At 46.9% G+C, this 12,097-nt stretch overlaps 1 protein-coding gene across 1 annotated transcript in view; it reads right to left on the reverse strand.

The window, feature by feature from the left end:
- The window catches only part of LOC122370530, a 29,160-nt gene extending 17,334 nt beyond the window's left edge, over window positions 1–11,826 (reverse strand). The window contains exon 1 of the mRNA XM_043346194.1: window positions 11,784–11,826. The gene's annotated coding sequence lies outside the window, so the exon portion shown is untranslated. The remainder of the gene's footprint in view (window positions 1–11,783) is intronic.
- Between the last annotated feature and the right edge of the window lie 271 nt (window positions 11,827–12,097).

Raw genomic sequence — 12,097 nt, forward strand, 5'->3', positions numbered from 1 at the left:
CCGGCCTCGGCCCCGGCTCCAAGTAAAATGGTCCGGCTCCGGCAGCTCCGACTCCGGCTCCGGCTACAGTACTCAATACATCCTTTATACAATTAAATACGGGTGGAAGAAAAAAGACGAAGGGATTGGTTCACGTTGTTTCTGCATTTGCATAACAAGGCTATTTTGAATACCACATGTTTTACTGCCTTGTACTGTCAAACCGAACTAGGTCAATAAGTTTTTTAGCATATGCCGAAGTATGCCTTTAGCATTAGCGCGAGCGTGCGGTAAAAGCTTTTTGGATTAAACCGCATAATGTTGAAGGCAATTGGTCAAAGGTTTCGGCCCATGGGCAAAACATTTTATCAGCGAACTTTTGAAGCATTTCCTGAGACGGAGGAAGGCGCTGGAAAAGAGCTTAACTGATAGAAATCTAACGTGAACTTACGTGTTGCATTTGGTCGCTTCGAACTATTGAACAGATTGTAAATGTTGGTTTTCAATAACATATTTTAAATCCTAAATCCTAATGTACAGACATATTATTTAATCACCTACATTTATGGCGTCAATTTCATGCCTTTTACAACTGCAATGAATTGACAAAAAACGCATTTCACATTGATCAGTAAAAACTGTATTCATACTGTCACTGACATGGGTAAAAAACCAAGCGCTCACTTCACAGGAAAAACTTTAAAAAACTTTATTCATACTGTCACTGACGTCACTGTTCTGTTCATACTACACATACTGTCTTCTCTAACATTGAAAACGAACGTTACTCTAGCTTCTCATATGACATATGAAATAGATGTTCTTGGTTTGATATGAATCCAACTCAGAGCCAGACACAAGGATGGAACACAGTGATCTTGAGTCGGCTTGGTTTATTATCTTAAGGTCAGGGAATATGTACATTTTTTAGTTCTTGATATCCGTTCTTGGTTTTTTCACTTCTTTCAAGCATGTACAATTGTTAAAGAAGCTTAAATATGGAAATTAAACGGCATATGCTAAAATAAATATCACACTTGGGCCGGAATGTTTCATTCAGGACAGGGGGATGTCGTCCCGGTTCTCCCCATGTATTATTCGCCAATCAGCTTAACACTACCAGTGACGTCACTGGTGGATCGCCAATCGGGGCCGTTCGGCCGGCCGGCCGGGCCGGGCCCGTAGAAGGCCAAACGCAGACGTTTTCAGAAAAGCGTAAGCCGTATAGATACAGTCGTGGATGGAGTTTTGCTGTAATTCGGCTCTCCAAGAGTGCATCAGGGTACCCGGATAAAGGTCATAGTGAACCGGCATCTGATAAACCCCGCTCACGGCTTAGCAGCCGACTTTGACCCTTCGCCCTCGTAAAGCTGCACAAAAGCGCTTGCCGGTCATCAATCCACCTGCATCTCATTCTCCTCGTCTGCTTACTGCCTATATCGACCAGATACTGCAGCCGTTTTGGAGCGGCTCACGGCCGATAACACACCGGGCGTGCGCTAGCCGCCGGTGCTAAGCGTTAACCATTGAGTGCGCGTGGCCGACTGCCGCCCCGATGGCGCTGGCCCCCCGGCACAGACACCGGCGCGGCGCCGCTAACCCATAGGGGGGAGGGGGGTGCTAATTAGTTGAGCCGGAATTGGGATAGAAGCCGGTATGGGATTGGGATAGAAACTCAGCGAGACTAAGGAATTGTGTTGTGTCTTCGGCAGGCCCTCTAAAATCACCGGTGTAGTGCCCTCAGGGCCGCCGGTTATGAAGCCTTTGGAGGCACTGGTGTGGGCACTCACAGGTAGGTACCGGTGTGAGGCCCTCAGAGGCATTGGTGCGGGGCCCCCGAGGTGCCGCTGTAGGCCCTCTGAGGTGCTAGTGTGTGGCCCTCAGAGGCGCCGGTGAGGGTCCTCACAGTTGCCATTGTGGGCCCTCAGACACTGCAGTGTGGGGTCATCATCACAGTCGGGTGTGGGAGTTGGGACTCTTAGAGCTGCTGGCTCGAACCCTTTATAAGCCGACAGGGGCTCTCAGAGATTGACAAAGGGCCCTCGAGGTCTGCGGTGTCTTCAGGAGCCCTGTGGAGTCCTCAGAGACCAGCAAGGTACTCTCAGACGCCGGTGGGGGCCCTCAGAGTCGTCGGTGTGGGGCCCTCAAAAGTCACCGGTGAGTGGCCACTGGCCGTCCAATGCGAAGGTCCCGTCTGGGGCCGTCAGAGGCTCCGGCGTTCAGCCCTCAGAGCCGCCGATAAATATATGGCCAAGAAGCACTGGTTTGGGCCTTTAGGACTTCATTCAGGGGTGCCGGTTGAACTCAGAGGTGGCAGTGTGGGGCCCTCAGCTGGGCAACGGTTTGGGGCTTTCACAGCCGCCGGTGAGGGCCCTCGCAGGCGCCGTTGTGGGGGCCATCAACCATTGGTTTAGGGGGTCATCACAGGCGTGTGTGGAACCCTTAGAGCTGCTGGTCCCTGATAGCCCGGTAAGGGCCCTCAGCTAGGTCGCCAATGGGCCCTGAGAGGCCGGCGAGGGGCCCTCAAATGCCGACAAGGGACAATAAAAAGCCGGTGTGTGGCTCTTATGGAGAGAAGTGTGGCCATTCGGAGCACATAAGGTGTTCTTTCGAGCCCTGTGGGGCCCTTCTGAGTCGAAAATGCCAGCGTGGACCCTCAGCCGCCAATTGGCGTTGCAGGGCCCCTCGGGCCCGAGAGGCCCCCTGATCCGATTGGGGCACGTGCCCCCTGCCCCCCTCCGGGTGCAGATAGAGAATGCAATCGGCGGTGCAGGACACAACAATTGCAATCGTTCCTTCTCCTGTCGCGAGGTCGCCCATCCGACCCATATCCCAAGATTGTCAACCCTGGGGCTCGGGTCGGCAATGTATCGGCAAGTGAAGGAAATCAGCTTTAGGTGGGTAAAAAAGTTATTAAGAGTCATTAGTTGTCGTTACGTTCAGTAATAACAACGATAAAGTGCCAAATGTACCCGATATACGGCTTGGAGCCGGGCGCCGCGCGGTCTCCACCAGTGACGTCACGCTAATGCTTAGCGACCGGTCCATTGGAAATTGCGGGATGATTCTACCTCTCTTAAGCCTAAGCTACACTAGCATGAATTCCGACGTTTTTTCGGTTTCTGCGGGATTTCGGTTCGCGTCGTCAAGTTTGCCTCATAGCGAATGCATTGCGCAAGCTACACTACCAGTCTGGCGTCCCGTGGAACGAAAACCCGCAAAAACCGACGAGTCGGAACCGAAAAAAAGTTCACAGCTCTGAACTTTTTTTCGGTTTCTGCGGGATTTCGTTTTAGTGATGAATGATTAGAAGTGATTGTTGCTAATAATATTGTGATGATGGAACAGGTTCAAATGTGAATAATGAAAATGGTGTAATTCATGATTTAAAAAAGACAAGATGTGTTTCAAAACTCATCATTCTACTCATGGGTGTCGATTTGTATACCTTTGGGGGTGCTGCAGCACCCCCAATGCTCAAATGAGCACCCCCAATGGTTTTCCGGGCACCCCCAATGATTTTCTCCCTCAATAACTCCCACTAACTCTGCTTGAGGAAAATAATTGTTCTGCAGTATTTCACTACTAAAAATAAAACAATTACGCAATTTACAAGGCATGAAATAAAGATGTAAAGAAAAGAAAAGTTAGTTTTAAGAAGTAGGGCGAAAAAAAGACGTTAAGTTGCAAAGACACTGGTGTGGGTCCGTCGAACACGTGTGTCGGACCCTTAGAGCTGCTGGCGCGTACTCTTTACAAGCCGGCAGGGGGCTCCAGAGACCGGCGACGGGCCCTCAGAGGCCAGCAAAGGGCCATCAGAGGCCGGTGGTACCTTCAGAAACCCTGTGGGGTCGTCTTTAGAGACCGGAACGGACTCAGACGCCGATGGGGCCCTCAGAGTCGCCGGTGTGGGGCCTTCAAATGTCACCGGTGGCAGGGTGGCCGTCACATGCACACTTGTGGGGCCTTCAGAAGCTACGATGTTGGGCCCTCAGAGCCGCCGATATAGGGCCTTAAGAGGCACTAGTGGTGGGGCCCTCAGATATGGCAATGTGGGGCCCTCGGACTGGAGGCGCCGGTGCGGGGGCTTCACAGTCGCCGGTGACGGCCCTCACACTTCACAGGCGCCGTTGTGGGGGCTCTCTGAGACACTGCTTTAGGGCCATCACAGGCGCGCGTGGGGCCCTCAGAACTGCTGTTACGGAACGGACCCTTCATAGGCCGACAAGAAGATATCAAGAGGTCACCGGTGCCTTCAGGAGCCTTGTGGGGTTCTCAGAGACTGGCATGGTGCGCTCAGACGTCGCTGGGACCCTCCGAGTCACCTGTGTGGGGCCGTCAGGGTCGCTGGTAACTGACAAGGGTCCTCAGAACCGCCCATGTAGGGTTTTTAAAGGCATTGGTGTAGGGCCTCAGAGTTAGGGGTGTGGGGCCCTCAGAGACGCCGGTGTGGCGCTCAGGGGCGCCGGTGAGGGCCCTCACAGTCGCCGTTATAGGGGCCCTCAGAGAAATGGGTGTGGGGCCATTACAGGCGGGTGTGCAACTCCTAGAGCTGGCCCCCTATAGGCCGGTTAAGACCCCCAGAGGCCGGCAAGTGGCCCTCAGAGGCTGGCTTGGGGCCCTTATGGAGATAATGTTGGTACTTGTGGGCCCATGAGGTGTTCTTACGAGCCCTGTGGGGCCCTTCTGAGTCCAAATATAGCCAACGTGGAACCTCAGCGTCCAATTGGCGCCGCAGGGCCCCTCGGGATGGGCCCCTGAACCTGATGGGGGGGGGGGGGCATGTGCCTCACGGGCCCACCTGACTACGCCACTGAGGAAAATCGTAAACCCATAAATATCGAAATGCGACCACCCGTCATTTTTTCAACGATTATTGTAATCGTCTGATTAACGCCAGAGCCTCGTAGCTATACCGTTGCCTCCCGCGCAATATCCGCCCCCTGTGGACCGCAGGGGCTGCTGCACCGGTGCTAATCGCGATCATCGGTTTCTGTCACCTTATCACAGAGGTGCCGGGGCTGCTGCCGAGCTGCCGGCAAATGTACGACTTTTTTCGGAAAGATGTTTATTGTAATGAGGTAGCCAAGTACTAGGACGAGCAGAATGATTTTGAAGAACGTTTAACCTTTGGGAAATATTAGTGGAAATCCCGGGATTATCAGTACCTTATGGTGATACCCAACCATGCCTTGTACGGTTGTGCCCCATGGCAAAGCTGCAATCTTTCACCCGGTGCAGGGGTTGAGCACCCCCAACCATTTTGAAAAATCGACACCCCTGATTCTACTTCAAATATGATAATTGTAATTAAGCTGACAGATGATTATGATCGAAAATATATTATTGTTAGTTGCAAAACCATTAAAACAATTATTTAATTATAATTTTGTTAAAACACGATAACATTTAACATAAATAATTAATTAATTTGATCACTTATCCATCACTATGCTATTAAACAACACCGTCCACGCGGCGGCCGCCCGGAACGAAAAAACGCAGAAACCGTAAAAACGCGGAAACCGAAATCACGCAAAAACCGAAAAAACGCTGATAGTGTAGCCTGAGCTTTATACGGCCTTGATTCAGGACCTCGGGCTTTGTTGAATTTTCCCAAGGCCCTAAAACATAAGGTTGGACGAAGTTTTCTACCAAAAATGTACTAGAATAGCGTACGAGTCAAAGCTATTTCCGTTGTTTCTTTACAAATATGTCGCAAACAAGCTTTTTCTGTAATAAATCATTATTTCGAAGTTGAGCAACCAGTTACTATAAATTCGATAAGCAAACACTTATTTTTTATATAAAAGCCTAGCTTATATAGTCCAACTCTAGTTGAATAATCAAGTAGCTACTAAATTTTCCAGATGTGACACATATTGCGCACTTCAGACAAATGCGTTGCTAAGGCGTTGCTAAGGACTCTTTCGCATGTTTTGCTGCGTGGTTTGTTTTTGTTATGAAGTGAGGGAAGTGAGATGGACAGGCTGTTTGATATTTTTTCTGGTTTTCTAGGACCGTCACAATTATTTAACTTGACATACTTTTCTTGCTTTTTTATCCGAGGCTTTTTCAATAATTGGTAGATTCTATCGTGGAAATAAAAGGGCCAGCAGGCCACAGGGGTAAATGCAAGTGGACTGATCGTGAAATAAAAGGTAGAAGTGTCTGTTCCATTATAAATGTAATGTGATATGATGGAACATGAAGCAACAGGATCAGACGCAAGAACCACCAATAAAGAGCCCAGAACCAGGAAGCGCCATGCCATCAAGAGCAGCCATGATAACGTTTGATTAGCTTTCAGAAAACTTTGGAACTGTATGCCAGACGGTGAGCAATCAAGAGATCTTACAAGACCAGTAGTTACTTGAAAACGAGAGCCGCCAGGAAAATCAGCAGATTCTTCAATGGCAACACATTTCAACATCTATCTAGCAATGATTTGCACCAGCGAGGTGGCTATCATTGTGTTTTGTGTCTGTATCCCTAGGGGAAGTTGGGGGAACGCCGAAGACTTTTTTTCTGACGCCCGTAGCACGCAAGGTAGACAACATACCCTATTCTTGTTGGCGTCATTCGAGAGGCCAGTCTTTTGCCTTTCAAACATACCAGGCGCATTTGATGAATTCGCATACCGTTAAGCGCACAAACTAAAAATATCAAAGAAGTGACTTTTTCGGCGTTGCCCCGGACTGCGGGGAAAGCCGAAAATGGGAGAAATGATCTACGGGGAATGCCGACATTGATGTTTTGCCATTTTATCTCAAACTTTATCCAGAATTCATCAAAGCTGACACACGTTTCAAGAGCTTGAGGACGCGGTGCACACTGGAAGTTATAATTGTGTGATATAATAAGAAAATGCCAGGTAAATCATTCCTGATAGGTAACAGGCCGTTGTGTCGGTTGAAAGTGTAATTTGTGTGACTAAAAATACGTGTTGCTATTCTACAGCAGTAAAGTCCACGTAGCGTGCTTTTAACACGTGCGTAATCGCACGTTTTCGGCATTACCCCAGCCAGCCATACTTTCATTTGCAGGCCCATAACTTTTCAACGTGCTGTATAAATTTCAAATAGGCAGCACACTTATGCAAAGACATGCTAAAGATTACTTGACCGAATTGGCCAGACAAACGGTAGCATAATGAGTAAAAAATGCAGCTTCAAAGGCGCATGTAGTACAAGGGAAACGTACCTTGAAAACGCTCTTGGCGCCCTCACAGTCGAAGTATTCCGAATGACGACTCGTAACAAACATGCGATAATTGTAGTCACTTAAGCTTCAGAGCATCACTGACAGGTGGCATCCATGTTTTACGGTTTTCGAAATATCTCGAATTTCGGCTTTGCCCCAACTCCGGCATTGCCCCAACTTCCCCTAACTGCTCAAAAATATTTGTCAATAAATAAACAAACAAATAATGCGTCTTTTTCTACTGAAAGTAAGTCCTCCAAGTGGCAAGGGATGAATAATAGCAGGTACCTAATTAATTGCCATCTATTCATTCAATTCATAAATCATAGGCAATTTCAGGGCATCGATCGGCAGCGCCCTTACTGCATGGTACTGCGGATCGTCCATGGGTTTCTTGATGACTCCGACTCTGACTCAGACTTTCAAAAAGCAACTCTGACTTTGATTTCAAATGTTGGCTCTGACCGACTCCGACTCCACAGCCCTAGCAGGTCTGCAGAGGCAATGGATTTTGGGTGACTCCGACTCCGACTCTAGCTTTCAAAATCGACTCTGACTCTGACTCTGGTCAGAACTGTCGACTCCGACCGACTACAACTCCGACTACGGAACCCTGAAAGGTCTGCGGAGGGGATCGAATTTCGGTGACTGACTCAGACTCCAGCTTTTAAAATCGACTCTGACTCCGACTCGACGACTCAGGTCAGAACTGTCAACTCCGACCGACTTCATGACTCCGACTCCGGAGCCCTACTGGCAGCTATCACGCCAGGGAGCTGCAAATCATATGTTCCGTGGCGGTTTATGGCATTAAAGTCGATAATGCGGCTGAATCGCACTATGGAACACCCTTATTGGCTGCAAGAACCACGAAAGTTAGCGCATCACCACTGGAAAACGTGACAAGATATCGATTAATTGGCCCTGGATTTGGATAAATAACATGTTGATGATCATATTAGCACACATTTACATTATCATCTATCTCAAGGTTGCCCTCCAGGCGGCTCTAAACTATGGCAATTTCCCTATCTTCAACACGTAAATGCCCTCGGGCGTCCTCGTGGTGACGTAGGCATGGGAGTGCCAGGTTGGTAGGAACTAGACTTCGACGCCCCCTGAATTTTCCGCCCTCGACCTTCGGTCTCGTGCGGAAAACTCAACAAATCCCTCGGTCCTGAATGAAACATTTTACCGGCCCCGTGTGATATTATATATTCCTCTTCAAAAAAAAGGAGCCGCAGTCGCTGCCTTTTTTGACGGCTCCGGCTCCGGCTCCGGCCCCGGGCTATATTGTTTCACGGCTCCGCTTCCGGCTCCGGCTCCGGGCAAAATATGCCGGCTCCAGCTCCGGCTCCGGCTCCGCACCCCTGGTCGCAGTTCAGGCAAAGTGATACGATACTTTAATTGCAAGACGGGAAATGAGAGAGGAAAAAGTGGAAAGGAAGTTTAACGGGCAATATAAAAGGTTATGTTATCCTAAAGCAATTTGTACATCATTAGTAGTTCCAAGTAATAAATTTTGAAGTGCAATAAAGACATAATTTGAAATGGGAGCATCTATAATTGAGAAATATTTGCCGTCTTTTCTGAATAAATTGACAAGAACCGTCTAAATACCGTAAAAGGGGGTGACTTTGCCTCGCCGGGTGACTTTACCATGCTTCTCGAAAAATGCTTCAGGGACATCTCCCATGATATTTTACGAGGAATGTAGTAATGTTTTATGGACAAATGAAAGGTAATTGATTGGCCTCCCAATATAACTAACACTGAGAGGTAACCTCATAACACAAAAAAAAACTGAGAGGTAAGTTACCACTAAATTCCCAACTAGGCTCCATTTTATTGGAGTCATTAAAATGGTCAAATTTGAAGAGTTCCAGACTTTTTATTATCTAACCATGTCTTAGACCACCTGCGATGCTGAAGCTTGGTATGGTTGATCATGACAAGGCTGTTAACCCGCGCACCGACGGGGGTCTGCGCCAACTTAGTACCGACGGGGGGGGGGGGCGGATGACCGCCCCCCCCCCCTGAGATCTCGAGAACGAAGCAAGATAGCGACAAGCGGTAAACGGCATCGGATACGCACGGTCAAGATCTACAATTTTCATTAAGGTCATTTTCAGGTCAGGTCAAAGATGACGTCACAGGGGTCGAAAAAGTCAAAATGGCGGCGCTAAATATGGAGAGAGTTTTTCTCGAATAACTTTCGAATTAGTCAAGATAGGAACAAACTAAGGGCATCATCGTGATCCTCTTGTCAATCCGCATCGAATGATATATATGTTGACCTCGCAAGGTCAAGGTCAAAGGTTGACCTCAGGTCACGTGACCTCGAGGTCATCATGTATATCATTCGATGCGTCTTGACGAGCTGAACACAATGAGACCATCCACGCGTCTGTATCTTGTTCCTGTACGGAGTTATTGGCCAAAAACCTTTGGTGACCTTTGATGACGTCACATGACCTCACAGCTGCCCAACAGCAAAACAGACCTCAAGGTAGTGAAGGTTGATCGTATATGAAGTCATGTATGGTATATGGGGCCATTCCGACCCGTTTTAGTGGTAGAAACAGGGAGTTGATTTTTCCCCCATTGACTTATAATGGGGAGGTCGCGAAATTGACCTGACCTTAGGTCACCGATATCAAAATTCCGAGATATACAAATTGTAGCTACTAATGACCTAATAACATCCTGCGACTTTCAAAGGCCTCCGACATCTACTGTAGCTCTGGCACGGTGACAAAGTTGCAAAAAAGTGACTTGAGGTTGGGTCATTCAAAGTGACCTGGTGACCTGACCTTGAAAGGTAGGAGGTTCAAACCTGCACACCATGTGTAAAATTGATAAGCGAATAGTCATACCAAATTTCGCGGCGCTACGCGCCGCGGTTTTCCCGCTATTCGCGAAAAACCTCAGGGGGGGGCGGATATCCGCCCCCCCCGTCGGTGCGCGGGTTAAGTTAGCATATCCAACAAAACTGGTATTTGTCACTTCATTTAGCTAAAATTTTTGGTGGTGATTTTCCCAAGTGAATTGCAGGCCACATGGGGTGACTTTGCCACCATGTTATTTATGCAAAAATGGAATACTTATCCGATGTAATTCAAAATTTGTTTAAATGTAGCATCATTTTGACCTCCAAACTGGTTTTAAAAAAGTGAAAGTTTATATGTTTAAAATTAACACAGAAATGCACAGTGGGAGTATAGAAAGGCAAAAATTACCAAAGTCAAAAAATGAATGAAGCTGGGTCCAACTTTTCAGTACAGTCATGATCATCTACAACTCCTTAGTTTGCCAGTAAGACTGGCTGAAGAAATCGGTATCATTTTATAGATCAAAACGCTGATAATAAGGGTGCCGGTAAGTTGCCGCAAGAATGTCTTCTTTCTGTTCCTCTTAATGCCGCTGGAGGAATGTGGCAAGGTCCTAGAGTACCGATACAATCATATTTTTGCTTATTTATCTATTCTCAACCATTTTTCAGTTTCTATTTACTATCAATGCCAATTATTTTCAACAAATATAATGTATTATAAAAAAATGTATCTCTCCCTTTTTGACATGATTCAAGGGCAAAAAACTTTGAATTACTTCATTTTTTCCTATTAAACAATTAAAGATGGTTGCCCTCCCCCATACAATTGAACAAAAATGCTTGAAAATTATTTGTAAGCGTTAAAAAAAACATTTTTTTTTTGACATAGTGGCAAAGTCACCCCTTTTTCAGTTTAACTTTGCCACGACACATTTTCTTTAAAAAATTATACTTTTAGGCAAGATATAAATACGATAATAGCAAAACCAAAAGAGCTAATCTTCATCCGTGTTTTGAACATAGAGTCATCCCTACAAGTTAACAAGTGTAAAGAATACAAGCGTTTAAAGTTGAAAACATGGCAAAGTCACCCCCGTTTACGGTACTTTAAATGTAATATATATAATATATATATATATATATATATATATATATATATATATATATATATATATATATATATATATATATATATATATATATATATATATATATATATATATATATATATATATATATATATATATATATTTCATATGGAATTATATGTCGGGCGAATCATATTGCGTAGGCTGTAACTTTTGCAAATTGTACCGACCACATACCAACTAAAATGATAGGGTGCGCTTAGCTCTTTGAAGATATGAGTTAATCGTTCCCGTATTTGGATCCGGCCCTATTCTCTCAACAACCTGTCTGCATTTAAAATTGAAATGCTACATCCTCTTCGGACAGCGAACCAGCTATTTCCGTCACTCAAAAGCAGAGAACGAGAGTCATGTAGGCAAAAACCGGGTTCCTGTCACCGGAAAATGCAGCGGTTGAATGTAAATAAACCATCGGAGTGGCATGACAATATGGCAATGTTAGGCCAGGCTTATCTGACTGGTTTGTCCCACTGCTTCTCTAACTCTGCCTTCTAGTCCTCTAAGTCCTAAGTCCTCTAGTCTGCGCTTTGTAGGTCCTTCACCTAACCTGCGAACCGTATTGCAGAAGATGCATAAGAGTGCACATGATTCTGTTTCCAAAGGGCACAATTTCTGCTCACCTGGGGGCGGCGTCTGGGCGGCCGCCGAGCAGACCCGTGTCGCTGCGGCTTCTTGCACCCCTCTGACCGGTACCGCCGGCCCTCGGCGCCACGTAGCGCCGTGTTGGGCCCCGTTGCCGTGGACCACGGGTAAGCAGTAGAGGTGTAGCCGCAATCCGACCATGCTGTCGCCGACTGCTGAGCCGTCATTCCAATGTCCCTCGACACGGAGCCGGTAACGAGTTTTGTTTTAGATTGGCATCACGCAGTCCCGACCGAAGGAGGCAAGAGACTGCCTGTGTCTAGAGTTAGGAATTAATGAGATTGATGTATGC

This window comes from Amphibalanus amphitrite, unplaced genomic scaffold (assembly GCF_019059575.1).
Source record: "Amphibalanus amphitrite isolate SeventyFive unplaced genomic scaffold, NRLGWU_Aamphi_draft 001142F_arrow, whole genome shotgun sequence".
NCBI lineage: Eukaryota > Metazoa > Arthropoda > Thecostraca > Balanomorpha > Balanidae > Amphibalanus > Amphibalanus amphitrite.